Source organism: Sphaeramia orbicularis, chromosome 3 (assembly GCF_902148855.1).
Source record: "Sphaeramia orbicularis chromosome 3, fSphaOr1.1, whole genome shotgun sequence".
Classification (NCBI taxonomy): domain Eukaryota; kingdom Metazoa; phylum Chordata; class Actinopteri; order Kurtiformes; family Apogonidae; genus Sphaeramia; species Sphaeramia orbicularis.
Genome location: NC_043959.1, coordinates 19420757 through 19436409, shown reverse-complemented (window position 1 = coordinate 19436409; position 15653 = coordinate 19420757). Strand labels below are relative to the sequence as shown.

The window sequence follows — 15653 nt, the reverse complement described above, 5'->3', positions numbered from 1 at the left end:
ATATCTCATCACACTTAAAATAAGACAGAATCACCTGAAGAGGAACTTTTCAGTGAGATAGAAGAACTGATTTTTAGATAATAGATCTGGAAAATCTGATTTGAAGAAATCTTCCCAGGATAATTTTACTTGTTCCATTGGCAGATTTTTTGCTTAATTCAGAATTTTTTTTTTTTTTTTTGCTTAATTCAAGCAAAAAAATCTGTCAATTGAACAAGTGAAAATTATCGTGGGGAGATTTCTTGACAATTTGGAGTTGTCATTATTTGTAAGCATGATGTAATATTTTTTCACATTAAACCAAAAGAAAATGTTTTGCACTGAAGGGTTGGACTGGACCATGTGACGGCCCAGTTTTTACCCAATTTTTTAAGGTTATTCATATGTTTTTTTTTTAAATTTGGGTAGTTTGTAAATGACACTATATTTGTAATTTAATGTTTTGTTTTTTGCACTAAAACAGAGAAAATTTTAGACTTGTCATTACACTGGTCTACAATTTTTTTATTTTTTATTTTAGAAATTATCTGCTTCAGAGATTAAATGTGCTAAATGTTATGTATTTTAATTAGATTGGAAAACAAATGACAAAAGTGCTGGTTTGCTGATGTTTTAAAGGTGTATGATAAAGTGTTCTTCCACATACATGTTAGTTTATGTCCATTTTTTATATTAGATTTATAAATGTTCCACTGATAGAACCTGTAAAGTGAATGTATTGTCATGTGCAGACACTGTTTTGAAGTAGATCTGTAGCTCTGACACTAATATTCCTTTGGAGTTAAAACCCATTCTATCGTTAATTCTCAAATTTCACTTTTGACCCAAAACTGTATCTGGGAAACTACTACCAACCAGCATTTGGACTGGATTTTTTTTTTTATTAGGACTCACATGTGGTCAAATTTCACTACTTTTATTCTGGAAGTGTTTTACTTATAGACCAGTGTAATTATCCTGTTATTATTTTACTGGTTCTGACCCACTTCAGATCAAACTGGGCTGAATGTGGAACCTAAACTTGGATATGGTTTTTTTTTTTTTATTTATTTTTTATTTTATTATTATAATTTTATTTTTTTATTGGAAGTAATTTCGCAGGTATGACAGTGCAATGTGACAAAAAGGACTTCCATTCTTTCATTTTTTTTTTTGTCTCTCCACCAATCCCACCTTTCCCAAAAGAAGACAATCCTTAAAGCAGTGGTTCCAACCTTTTTTCTCTCATGACCCCATTTTAACATCACAAATTTCTGGCGACCCCAGACATTCAAAACTGAGCTTTTTTTTTTTTTTTTTTTTTTTTTTTTTTTTTGCTAAAATTAATTTGTTTTTGATCATATAATAGTTTTCTATACTATGTTGTAAATAAACTTTAATTTTTAGACCACATTTAGTCTATAATGTATATTATTGTGTACAGAGGCAGAAAAACCAGGTGTAGATTACTGCACAAAGTGAGAATTTGATTTTCCTTGGTCAGGATATGTACAGTCAGTCCAGCTTGGATTACAAGCCTGACAATTAATACTGAACAAACAAGAACTCAAACTATGAATTATGAAAGAGCTGCAGCATCTGAAACTGACACAATGAACATTTGACAGATAACAGAACCACAGTGCTTCAGTTTCAGACTCACAGTTTGTCATGTCTTATGGATTATGACTGTCTCTGTCAACTATATTTTATTAGTTAGTTGTTTTTTTTTTCAATCAATTACTATAAATTTCAGGTGATCCCAAGGTTGAAAAACACTGCCTTAATGTAAATCCAATATTGACAAGTAATCAGTACAGATAGATACCACAATTATGAACAAAAACAAAAAACAAACAAAACCCAATAAATACATAAATAAGTGGCTAGAATAAAACAAAACAAAACAAACGGGCAAAAAAAAAAAAGGCGGGGGGGCACTTAGTCATTACAATCAGGCAGAGATGTCAAGGTTTCCATTTAACCCTCATGCACAGTGGTCACTCCAGTGGACAGTTCTCTCTCAGCTGTTCTCTTGTATTCATGGGTTTTGTTGGTTTAGTTCCATATCAGCCACACACAGTGGACACTTATGCACCATCCCATAATACACTGGCATTCAGACCACTACTGTCACTTTGCTGTTCTTGATAAAACTGATCTGCACTAACGTGTTTGAGTGTAAACCACTTGTTTTTATTAGACACAAAGGGTTTTTTGCATGTTATCTCCACGAAATGAGTAATAACTAGCATAAGAATATGTTAAAATGTGAGCAAACATCAGATTAGCAACATTAATTTTTTTTATTTTTTCATTGTTTTCATATCACTTTCTTACAGAAGAGGATTAGGGCCACTGGAAAATAAAAAAGGTGTAATATATATTTTTTATTATCATTCTGAGAAAAAAGTCAGAATTCTGACTTAAAACTCTGAATTCTGACTTTTTTTTTCTCCAGAATTCTAACTTTTTCCTCCGAATTCTGACTTTTTTTTCTCATAATAATAATAAGAAATACATATTGGACCTTAGTTTATTGTATGTTTTTTTCCAGTGGCCCTAATTCTCTTCTGTATTTTCTGATATTGGGTTTTAAACACACATTTCTTTACTTCAAAAATTAAATGCATGGACATTTTTGTAACTCCATGGAAAAAAAAATCAAACACATTGTTTTTTTCATGCCTAAGGGGGAATGAAAACTCAAGAAAAAAACATCTTGCCTAAGGTTCTCATAAGTCATGCATGAAAGGGTTAATGCAGGTGTCCAGGTTGAACTGACAGAAGTTTGACACATCTGTTGGAGTGTGTTCTCTAACTGACCCAGTGTGTAAAAGGTGTGTCTTTTGGAGGCTGAAGCCACACCTGGTCTCATCCTCCACCCTCTGACTCCTCCTATGATGCTCGGATGCAGATGCAGATGCTGATCCGGTCCCAGTTTCCCTCAAACCGCTGAACCTTGGCTTATTGATACAGCGGCATGTGTGCAGGGAAGGGCAGAGGTGTGGCTCCTAATCCTCTTAGCGGCATTATGCTGAGCCCTGTCCAAGCCCTGACATGCGGTGCGCCTTGTAGCTCCCGAACCCGGAGTCAGCATCTCTGCGTCCGTTACGCACAGCTGGAGGGGACGCTCCGGTCCGCGGCGGAGGCGCAGGCGGCGGCGGCAACAGGTAAGAGCACCCCCAGTCCACCCGAACCCTCATCAGTCCATCTATCAGGTCCCAATATGTTCATGGAATATAATCCGGTCGTCCTTGTGTGATAATCCGCGCCGTTCCGTTCCGTTCCGTTCTGTACCGTTCCGTTCCAGCCTCTGTCGGAGCGCGGGTCCGTTTGTGTCGCATTCATCAGATAGAACCGATGCGTGCTTTGGCCCACATCCGGTTCTGGTCTAGGTTCTTGTTTTTAATGGACCTGGTCCGGTTGGTTTGGTGATGAGCAGAAGGCTGCGTGATTATGTAGCCATGGCAACAGGTGTCTGTCTGCATCCCCATCACCACCGACCCCCCCTTTAACTCCACACACTCAGTATCCACAGACAGTGGGACAAATGACAAAAACCCAGAGCTGGTGTAGGTGCTGGATCAGAACCACAGTGGCCCACTGGTACCAGTATGTTCCACCTCCATCACTGGGATGGGCTTTAAAACCAACAGCGTTTGTTACTGCGGCTTTAGTCTGTGCAGTGAAAACTACAGAAATAGGAGTTCTGTTATTTATGGCTGTTTCATGTATGAGTCAGTCTGCCGATAATCTACCGTCCTTCACAGAATTCTGTTGAAATGAGCCCAGAGCTCAGCTGTGTGCACAGGTACACCAGGACTGTCCAAACCAGTGCCTTTCAGGTTCCACATTCAGCCCAGTTTGATCTGCAGTGTAAGACCGGGCTTTGTATTTACTAAAATGCTTTAATTACAATGTACTTACATGGTTTAAGTGTCATGACATTACTATAAATGTTTAGTATATTCTACTAATTTGTTTGTACTGAGTTGAATGGATTTAAATCACTCAGTTTTAGTCATGACCACACCTTTTTATCTCCACATTGCATTGTGGGTATTGGGCATGTTGTTACCTCCGCCAAGGAGGTATGTTTTTGCCAGGGTTTGTTTGTTTGTCTGTCTGTTTGTTTGTTTGTTTGTTGTTTGTTGTCTGTCTGTCTGTCTGTCTGTTAGTGTGCAACATAACTCAAAAAGTTATGGACAGATTTGGATGAAATTTTCAGGGTTTGTTGGAAATGGGATAAGGAAGAAATGATTAAATTTTGGTGGTGATCGGGGGTGGGGGGGCCCACGGGGGGGGCCACTGATCGGCCTTGGGGGAGGTCTGCGCTCTCCGAGTGCTTCTAGTTGAACATGTGTTCATTTTCTGTGCAGGGGTTCAGCGGGGTTGTGCTGTTAGTGTTAATTTGGACTTAATGTATGTATGGCAAAGTTATTGGCCTTTTTGTGTTTATTTTTGTATTTTTGTAAAGCTGCACCATGAGTCAGAGCCATAGGAAGAACTATGGCTTTCCTTTTCATCTTGCAACTGTTTTATGGTGGAGAAGTATATTCTTTACTGAATTGAAAGAATATTCTGTGATTGCAAATTATATACTGTAGATACCACCCAACTTTCAAACCACATCATCTATCAAAACTGAATTTATTCAAAGACATATGTATTGCAAAAGATAATTTAAATCATCTGGGAATTGAATAAAATGATCTGATGTTATGTCATTGATATGGCAATGGATTTTAAGCTAAATTAACTTGGCTTTAGTGTGTTGTATTTAAAATAGCAGTTCTATTCAATAGTGATGGGACTTTTGGCTCTTTGAGAGAGAACTGTTCAATCAGGAGTCGTTCACTGAAAAGAGCCGTTCAAAAGACTGGTTCTTTTGTTTTTTGCGTTAGTTTGAAACACCAGTTTTAATGACTAAATAGGCTACATGTGATGATTGATTACATTTTAAAGGTGTTTAATAATATTATCTTAAAAAAAGAATAGTAAGTTCAAATGTGTGGGCTAAATACATGACATGAGAGGTGACATTAGACAAATGCTGGAATTTGACAAAAAAAAAACATAAAAAAAACCCATCACGGTACATTATGTGGACTAGTCTGTAGTCTAAAAATGAAGAAGAAAATAAAACAGTTTCTAATGAAATAATATTTTAGTCTCCTCAAACAAGAACAATAAATGTGTGTAAACATACAGACAAAACTGCATAAAACACAAAAGTTATTAAACACTGCAATTTCAGTACTTAAATACCTAAAAAACTGTATTGGCAAATAAAATACTTCAAGTAACACTGCAACATATCTGATATCTAATGTAAATATCAAAATGATACCACATCAGGAGTTCTCACTTCTACTCTGTATAGAAAGCCAATGCCTCCCCAGTGATGCTAAACTGACAGACAATCAGAAACTCCCTCTTTTAAAAAAAAAAAATAAATAAATAAAAATGAACGGCTCTTTTCAAAGACTCGGTTCCCATCATTCATTTCAAAGAGCCGTTCAAAAGATTCGATTCGTTGTGAACGTCACATCACTATCATCTGACATCGTCTTGTACAATGGAAATCTTAATTCTTTGCCAATTAAAAGCACTTCCTGTATTGGCAAATTAAATATGGCTGACTTCCTGCCCAACTTTTGTCCACGCTACAATCTATTAATTGAATAATTATACAAAGCCATTAATATTGCAAAGATTTTGATTAAATCAACTTGGAATTGAGTAAAATGAACTAAGATGTATGTCATTGATACTGCAACAAATTTTACGTTAAATTAACTTGGCTTTTAGTGTGTTGAATTTAAAATAGCAATTCAATTCAAATCAAGTATTTAAGTTTAATACACTCAAGTTTTCATTACTCATTACTTAACTTTTTAAAGGCAATGAGTTACCTGAGATTTTTAAGTAACTCACTAATCCGGTCTTACAGCGTGCAGTGCGCCGAACCAGTGAAATAATAACAGAATAAGCTATATAATGACAACTCCAAATTTTTGTCTTTGTTTTAGTGACAACAAAAAATAAAAAACATTAAATTCTGAAAATACTTACTTTTATAAACTATCCAAATAAAACAAATGTGAATAACCTGAAAAAAGTGAAATTCCTTAAGAAAAATAAGTGCAATTTTAATAATATTCTGCCTTAACTTATCATTTCTACATGTGCATTATGGAACCAAACTACAAAGACACTAAACACTCAGTAACAAGCAGAAAATAGTTCAAATTGTGCTGAATTTTCTTTAGACATTTCAGGTTGTTCATATTTGTTCAGGTTATTCACAGGATAGTTTGTAGATGTCAGTATTTTCATAATTTAATTCTATTTTTTGCACTAAAACAAAGACACAAATTTGAAGTTGTCATTATTTATAGTCATAATGTAATATTGTTTTTTTCACATCAAACTGAGAATAAAATCTGCAGTCATTTGTTTTTGTTGGTTCTTCTGCTGTTATTATTTGACTGTAGATCATACTGGTCTGTGTGTGGAACCTGAACTAAAATGAGTTCCACAGCCTTTACTGTGGAATTTCTGCACTTTGCACATTCATCCCAGGGGCTGGATTGGAAGCTTTAGCGGGCCACATTTGGCCCAGGCCGCATGTTTGACACCCCTGGTTTACATTGATTTTGTTTTTTGTTTTTTTTTAATTGAGCTGCTTGTATGGACTTTTTCCTTTAATGTTTTCCATTTAAATCTTTGGATTTTCATTACTTTGATGGATTTTTCTGTAAATGTCTAATTTGTTGCTGCTCTGTTTGCCCAGATGTTAAAAAGGTGATGTTCGTCATGTTCGTGCTGTTTTCCAAAGTGTGACGTCATGTGTAACTCGTGCAGTCTGCTTGTACTAAAAAACTAAAGACAAATTTCAGATAAAACAGAAATGTTCTTACATGAGGTCCGACAGGGAGATCTGAGCTTTTCTGTGAGCTGCATGTGAAGAAAACACAGAGAATTCCCTCAGTTTGTTCTCATTGATGTAGTTTTCACATTTTCATAAGAGTTAAAACAGATAATGAAAAATGGAAACAGTTTCTTTCATCATAAATTTCTGACGATGAGCTGAAATGTTTCCATCTTCCTCTGGTTTTCAAGTGATAAATCTGACAGACTGAGAACTAAAGTACGTCCACTCAGGTCATTCCAGTCTTTTTACGTAGAATTCTACTGGTCAGCCTCTAATGCAGTGGTTCTCAAATGGGGGTACGCGTACCCTGGGGGTACGTGACGGCACTCCAGGGGTACGTGAGATTTTAAAATATATGTAAAAAGTAGCATCCATGCAAAAATCCTTTAAAAATAATTATTAAATTAATTAAATATTTCAGGAAAATATATAAGTTGATAAAATGAGTTTTACTTTCAGTAGGCTGTTCAGTTCATCGTCCTAAAACCCCAGAGTCTCCCCCATACCAGAATGGTTCGACCCAGCCTGTCACATGCCACCTAGCATCACCTGTCAATCACTTGAAAACTCAAACAATGGAGTCGTGGTTGAAGCGTAATTCTTTTGAAAAAACAGAACAAGTGGCAAGAAGGCCAAAGCAGAGCCGGCAAAATTCCAGCTGTATCTGGAAGATTATATGTTGTTATGTTTGAGAAACAGATCTTTCCTATGATCCCAAAGGGACACTTTATGTTGATAATTATTTTTATGTGCACAAATCTTTAGTTATAATTAAGTTAATTCTTTCTTTTTTTAGTTATATCTTTGTATTTCCAAATAGCTCAAGAGAGACCACTACAAATGGAGTTCCAAAGTTTAATAAAAGACACTGATGGCACTGCACTCTGTTTTAAATCATTGTTTTCAAACAAAAAGGCTTTGTGCTGGTTAGGGGGTACTTGGCTGAAAAAATATTTCACAGGGGGTTCATCCCTGACAAAGGTTGAGAACCACTGCTCTAATGGATCAGTTTTGTTTTGTTTTTGTGGACTTTATTTTATATTCAATTCAAACAAAGGGTTTGATTGACACCTGTGATGGCCAATCATGGTCTTGACCTCATCAACTAGAGCTGAAGCCCCGCCCCTTCGGATTATGTCCCATGGGATCTTATTTCAGAAACAGAGTCGTTGATTACAGACAAACACTGTTCTGATCTTATTAGAATTATTCCATCGTTTGCACATCGGCTGTTTGTCAGTTTACAGAGTTTTCCAGGCGAGTACAGTCTGAGTCTGCTGTAAACCTGCTGAAGAATCCAACTGAAAATCTGTAAACAGAAAGAAAACAACTGAAAGTTATGGAGGTGTCGTCACGGTAACGGTCCACGGTCCTGTTCAGAGTCTGAAGATGGAACCATTAAACCAGACCAGAACCATTAAACTAGACCAGAACCGTTAAACCAGATCCATTAAACCAGACCAGAACCAATAAACCAGACCAGAACCATTAAACCAGACCAGATCAATTAAACCAGACCAGACCCATTAAACAAGACCAGAATCGTTAAACAAGACCAGAACCATTAAACCAGACCAGAACGATTAAACTAGACCAAACCGTTAAACCAGATCCATTAAACCAGACCAGAATCAATAAACCAGACCAGAACCATTAAACCAGATCCATTAAACCAGACCAGAACCAATAAACCAGACTAGAACCATTAAACCAGATCCATGAAACCAGACCAGAACCAATAAACCAGACTAGAACCATTAAACCAGATCCATGAAACCAGACCAGAACCATTAAACCAGACCAGAACCAATAAACCAGACCAGAACCAATAAACCAGATCCATTAAACCAGACCAGAACCAATAAACCAGACCAGAACCATTAAACCAGATCCATTAAACCAGACCAGAACCAATAAACCAGACCAGAACCACTAAACCAGACCAGAACCATTAAACAAGACCAGAACCATTAAACCAGATCCATTAAACCAGACCAGAACCATTAAACCAGACCAGAACCAATAAACCCGACCAGAACCATTAAACCAGACCAGATCAATTAAACTAGACCAGACCCATTAAACAAGACCAGAATCGTTAAACAAGACCACAACCATTAAACAGACCAGAACCATTAAACTAGACCAGAACCATTAAACCAGACCAGAACCATTAAACCAGAACCATTAAACCAGACCCGATCCATTAAACCACACCAGAACCATTAAACCAGACTGGAACCATTAAACCAGACCAGAACCAATAAACCAGACCAGAACCATTAAACCAGACCAGAACCGTTAAACCAGACCAGATCAATAAACCAGACCAGATCCATTAAACAAGACCAGAACCGTTAAACGAGACCAGAACCATTAAACAAGACCAGAACCATTAAACTAGACCAGAACCATTAAACCTGACCAGAACCAATAAACCAGACCGGAACTGTCAAACCACACCAGAACCATTAAACCAGACCAGATCCATTAAACCAGACCGGATCCATTAAACCAGACCGGAACCATTAAACCAGACCAGATCCATTAAACCAGACCGGAACCGTCAAACCCACCAGAACCATTAAACCAGACCAGATCCATTAAACCAGACCAGATCCATTAAACCAGACCGGAACCATTAAACCAGACCAGAACCAATAAACCAGACTGGAACTGTCAAACCACACCAGAACCATTAAACCAGACCAGATCCATTAAACCAGACCAGATCCATTAAACCAGACCGGAACCATTAAACCTGACCAGATCCATTAAACCAGACCGGAACCATTAAACCAGACCAGAACCGTCAAACCACACCAGAACCATTAAACCAGACCAGATCCATTAAACCAGACCAGATCCATTAAACCAGACCAGAACCAATAAACCAGACCGGAACTGTCAAACCACACCAGAACCATTAAACCAGACCAGATCCATTAAACCAGACCACATCCATTAAACCAGACCAGAACCAATAAACCAGACCGGAACTGTCAAACCACACCAGAACCATTAAACCAGACCAGATCCATTAAACCAGACCGGAACCGTCAAACCACACCAGAACCATTAAACCAGCCAGATCCATTAAACCAGACCAGATCCATTAAACCAGACCGGAACCGTCAAACCACACCAGAACCATTAAACTAGACCAGGACCATTCAACCAGACCAGAACTGTTAAACCAGACTTTCCTTTGTGCTTTGTAGTTTGTCCTTCAGGGCCACGTAGTTTCCACTTGTTAAACCATGTTCGACCTTTTAAACCGACATCTTCAACATCAGGTTCAGGAAAAATTCAATGACATTTTTTAGGACAAACCTGTAAAACTATGAACTCATAAACTGAATCAGGACCTTGTTTCCTGTTTAACCCTTAAACACCTACAGCTGGTTTTGTGGTGAATTCCTACTGATTTTATTTCATTTCTTTTCACATTTTTCAGTCTAAATCAGGTATTTTTTCCTATGTTTTTTTTACAACCATGTAGATGTCATGAAAGCTCAGACTAATTCAAAGGTTATTATATCAGAACATAGAAGACTGAAGAAAAAGTGACTTTCTCAGCTAAATATATCATTAACTGATCATAAAAACAAGACACCTTTTGTCCAACTCCATGGGTTTACTGGTGAATCAATGTTGTATAAGATGACAGTGTTTCCACGGTAACTGCGGAGCCTCTGAACGTCCAAATGTGGTCATATCTGATGACCATGAAAAGATGAAAAACTGTGTTTTACACCAATTATTTCAATATTTTTCTTCAGTTTCTTCAGTTTAGGGCTTATTTTGTTAATATTACTTATCATTTGTTTATTTATGTTAAATTTTTATTCCTTTTATTCATTACTTTGGATGTCTTTGTTCATTTTGTTGCTTTTTTTATTTTACTCAGTTTGTTGCTTATTTGTTCACATTATCATTATTTTGTATGCTTTGTTTTTTCATTTTTTTTTTCATTTATCCACTGTCACTGATCCAACTCCATGGGTTTTACTGGCGAGCCAATGTTGTAGAAGATGACAGTGTTTCCATGGTAACTACGGAGCCCCTGAACATCCAAATGGGTCATATCTGATGATCATGAAAAGATGAATAACTGTATTTACGCCAATTATGTACATGTCTTGATAGGATTAATGGATCAGCAGGTATTCAACAGTTTAGATCAGCAGATGGGTTTTACTGGTGAATCAATTTGTAATTTTCTTTTATTAATTTTGTTAATTTTACTGATTACTTTAGCTGTTTTGTTCAGTTTGTTGCCTATTTTATTATTTTTTGTTCAATTGTGTTCACTTTGTGGCTTTTGTTAATGTCACTTATTTTGTCCATTTCTTATATATTTTTGTTCATGTTGTTGCTTATTATCTCCGTGTCATTCATGATTTTTTTGGATTTCTTTCTTTCTTCTTTATTTCATTGATTTTGTTCATTTCTTGTCTTATTTTTCTTAAACAATGTTTCATTTCGTTGCTTTTTTATTCTCTTTTGTTTAATTTTAGTCTATTATTTGCCTCTTTTTTCATGTGATAACTTTGTTTTGTAAGTTTTTTTTTATTGATTTTTGTTCATTTTATCCACTGTCATTGATCCAACTCCATGGGTTTTACTGGTGAGTCAATGTTGTAGAAGATGATGGTGTTTCCACGGTAACTACGGAGCCTCTGAACGTCCAAATATGGTCATATCTGATGACCATGAAAAGATGAAGAACTGTATTTTACACCAATTATTTCAATATATTTCTTCAATTTTCTTCAGTTCAGGGCTTATTTTGTTAATATTACTTATCATTTTGTTGATTTATTGTTCAATTTTTATTCCTTTTGTTCATTACTTTGGATGTCTTTGTTCATTTTGTTGATTTTTTTTTTATTTTACTCAGTTCGTTGCTTATTTGTTCACATTATTTATTATTTGCATGTTGTGTTTCTTCTTCTTTTTTTTTTTTTTCATTTTATCCACTGTCATTGATCCAACTCCATGGGTGTTACTGGTGAGTCAATGTTGTAGAAGACGACGGTGTTTCCATGGTAACTATGGAGCCTCTGAACATCCAATTATTAATATCTGATGACCTTGAAAAGATGAATAACTGTATTTTACACCAATTATTGACATGTATAGATAGACTTATTGGATCATAGATTATTGAATATTTTAGATCAGTAGGTGTTTGTGGTCGGTTGTTTGGGTCTTTAAGGGTTCATGTGACGTCTCTCCTCCTGATCATGTCAGTTTTGCTTCAGTGTGTCCACAGGTCGCTGAAGGCCGCTGTAAACCATGAAACCTGCCGTGTGTTCGTGTGGTCGGTGTGTGTCAGCGTCTTCCTGCTGCGGAACGCTGCTGTCGGACCCCTTAAGGAATAACCATGCATCTCACATAACTTCCTGTTTGGAGTCGAAACCACGAGGACAATGAGCGTCCACGCACCAGTGAGGAGGAGACTCAAACGAGGCAGAGTCCTCTTCTTCATATCAGGTCAGAGACGGACCCGGGTACAGCAAAAATCACATCATTACACAGTAGGACTGACGACACAAGATGTACAACATGAAAATATGAGCGAACTGGTTTATGAAGCATCGAAAATACGTCAAATAAACTAAACGCAGAGGAGGGACCAGAACGTTAGGATGTGTGGGGGGGCATTCTGCTTGTTTGGGGGTGCAGACCAAGGTTATAATAGTTTTGGATTTTTCATTATAGTTTATTTTTATTTAGTTTTGACTTTTTTTCTCTAATTCAGTTTTAATTTGTTGTTAGAGCAGGTTTTCTTGTTTTTATAGTTTCTGTTATTTTCTAAATGCTTAGTTTTAATTTAGTTTTTTATATCTTTTCTCTTCTTCACCATCGAATTCAAATAAATCCCAGACAGGACTTTACTGTTTTCTCCCAACTTTATTTTCCATGTTTCCAGGTAGAGTGGGGACGAAAAGACGACTCTAAATGACAAGTGACGAGAAGCGACAGACCGTTAAATATCATATGGTGCCAGCAGCTAAAATTACTTGAGTGAAATAAATTGATTTCGTATCAATCCAACATTGACAAAGACGAAAACAAAGGGAATTTTATCCATAATTTTTATACTTTTTAGTTAGTTTTGTAAGTACACAATACAGTTTCAGTTAATTCTCATTTTTTTCGTTAATTAGTTTTTATTTATTTCAGTTAACGAAAATGTTTTTAGTTTTTGTCATTTTGTTAGTTTTTGTTAACGATCATAACCTTGGTGCAGATAAATAATGTAGGAGTGGGGGGGTGAGGTGGGGTCCGTGACTGAACCCTGAAGAGCTCATGTATTATCTTCATTTAGACAGTGCACTTTAATGAGCACATTTATACATTCCATTTCAGTATAAACATGTAAATATGCCAAAGTTAGCGTCAGTGCTAATTTTCACCACAGTCCTCAATAAATAAATATAACAGTGATCCATGCAAAACAAAGCAATACAGTGGAATAAGTGGAGTACAGAGCAAGACAGTAGTCACTTGTCCATTGATCTTCAAATTGTGTGAATAATAAAAATTTGCCTAATGCAAAAACAACAATTTTGCCCAAACTCTTGTTTTTCGATGAAAATGTTTGCGCCTGTAGGAGGTGGTTTTTGGAGCGTAGCGAAATTAATACATTGCACAAAACTGCAATGGAAATACCTTTTTGTGCAACTACAGTCACATGAACAAAAAGAAACATGTTGATGGACGTTACAAATCAAGGTTATTATTGTTAACGAAAACTAACGAAATGACAAAAACTAGAATTAAAAAAACATTTTCGTCAACTGAAATAAATAAAAACTAAAATTAAAAGAAAAAAAACGATAACTAACTGAAAATGTATTGTGTACTTATAAAACAAACTAAAAACGTATAAAAATTATGGATAAAATTCCCTTCATTTTTGTCTTTGTCAATGTCGGATTGATACGAAATCGATTTATTTCGCTCAAGCAATTTTAGCTGGTGGCACCATATGACACTTCACAGTCCGTCACGTGTCGTCACTTGTGGTTTCCAGTCGTCTTCTGGTCCCCACTCTACCTGGAAACATGGAGACTAAAGATGGGAGAAACCAGCAGAGTCCTGTCTGGGATTTATTTGAATACGACGGAGAAGAAGAGAAAAGATACGACAAAACTAAAACTAACTAAAACTAAGCATTTACAAAAAAAAGAAAACTAATAAAAATTAGCAAACCCGCTCTAAAATGAATTAAAACTAAAGGAATTAGAAAAAAAAGTCAAAATTAAATTAAACTAAACTATAGTGAAAAATCCAAAACTATTAGAAACTTGGTTTAAACAAGAGAAAAAGAAGAGTTTTAAAACAAACATGGTGCGATATGTGTGGACACAGGAGGAAACCCAATCAATTTAAATTTAGTACGAGATAAAAAAGTAATGAGATTCTAGATTCAAAAAACAGATATTTATGGTCATGTTTACGGAATGACTTTTCAGGTCATCTTACGGTAATAAATAAACAAATCATCACGTTTGTGATTTAATGGAAAAACCGACATTACACACTTCAGTTTATTTGACATTTAGTAATTATCGGTAAAGTTTAACAGTACAACAAACAGTAACAAACAGTAAACAAACAAACAGTCGGTAAAATTAAAAATGCAATGATGCTACAAGACTGGTTTATGTAATATATGCTTGTGCAAATCACTAGCACACTGAGATAGTACTTAATATTATTATTATTATTTTTTTTAAATTTATTTCAAATATTTGGAATAAAATCAACAACAAAGATTTATATAAAAAGAAAGTAAATCATTCAAAAAGGAGCGGGATGAAGTTTAATTTATAATCTCCCACCCCTTGTGTATGTTCGCACAATAGCTCATATCGTATCGTAAAATAAAACACTAGGTATGTGAATCAAAAAATGTTGTTTCTTCACAATCAAAGTGAAAAGGAAGACAGGCAGAGAAAGCAAAACAAAAAGTGACAGATATCCATCATGTTAGGTATTTAAATCCAAATTATACTGCACCCCCAAAAGTTCCAGTGGCTTCCTCCATTTTGAACATCAACATTTTAATAGAACATTATAGTCTTTATGGCCTTCAGAAACCTGTGTTTTGTGGGGGTGGGGTAGTGCACTATAGGCCCCTCCCCTGTGGAAGCCCCTAAGCTTTTGTCCTCATGGCATTTTCCCCTTACATTACTTTTATACTTAAAGTAGGTTTGAAACCAGTTCTTTTACACTTTTACTGGAGTAAAACCTTTATTGATACTTGAACATGTACAGAAGTCTGTTTAAGCCCCAGTATCTGTACTTCTACCTGAAGAAGGAATATGAATACCACTGACACCTCTGGATATAGAGAAAATCACAGCCCAAGAATAAACTCAGAAACACACAATACTATCTAAAATCAGATTATTTATGGTTTTTTTTTAAATGTAAGTTTCTATGAATGATTATTAAATTTGACGTGGAAAATTATCAGTTGAACAAACTGAAGCATCTGCCTGGACACCTTTGTACCAGAAATAATAAATAAAAACTAATTAAAACTAAAACAAAATAATTCAACTAAAGGGCATCTTTGGGACACAGTGGAAATGTTTCACATCAACTTATTTTCAGATCTGATGACCATGAAAACACGACAAAATGTATTTACACCAATTATTTACACGTATTGACAGGTTATTGGATCGACAGGTATTAACCAGTTTAGATCAGT

General features: G+C 35.8%; 2 long non-coding RNA genes across 2 annotated transcripts in view; one reads left to right on the top strand and one right to left on the bottom strand.

Annotated features, from left to right (window-relative positions):
- LOC115416927 (uncharacterized) overlaps positions 1 to 12531 on the top strand; it is a 21510-nt gene extending 8979 nt beyond the window's left edge. The window contains exon 3 of the long non-coding RNA XR_003935060.1: positions 12521 to 12531. This is a non-coding gene — a long non-coding RNA (uncharacterized LOC115416927). The remainder of the gene's footprint in view (positions 1 to 12520) is intronic.
- The window catches only part of LOC115416930 (uncharacterized), a 26231-nt gene extending 10578 nt beyond the window's left edge, over positions 1 to 15653 (bottom strand). Inside the window, exons 1-2 of the long non-coding RNA XR_003935063.1 lie at positions 15640 to 15653; positions 5920 to 5928 (exon numbers count right to left, since the gene is read on the bottom strand). This is a non-coding gene — a long non-coding RNA (uncharacterized LOC115416930). The remainder of the gene's footprint in view (positions 1 to 5919; positions 5929 to 15639) is intronic.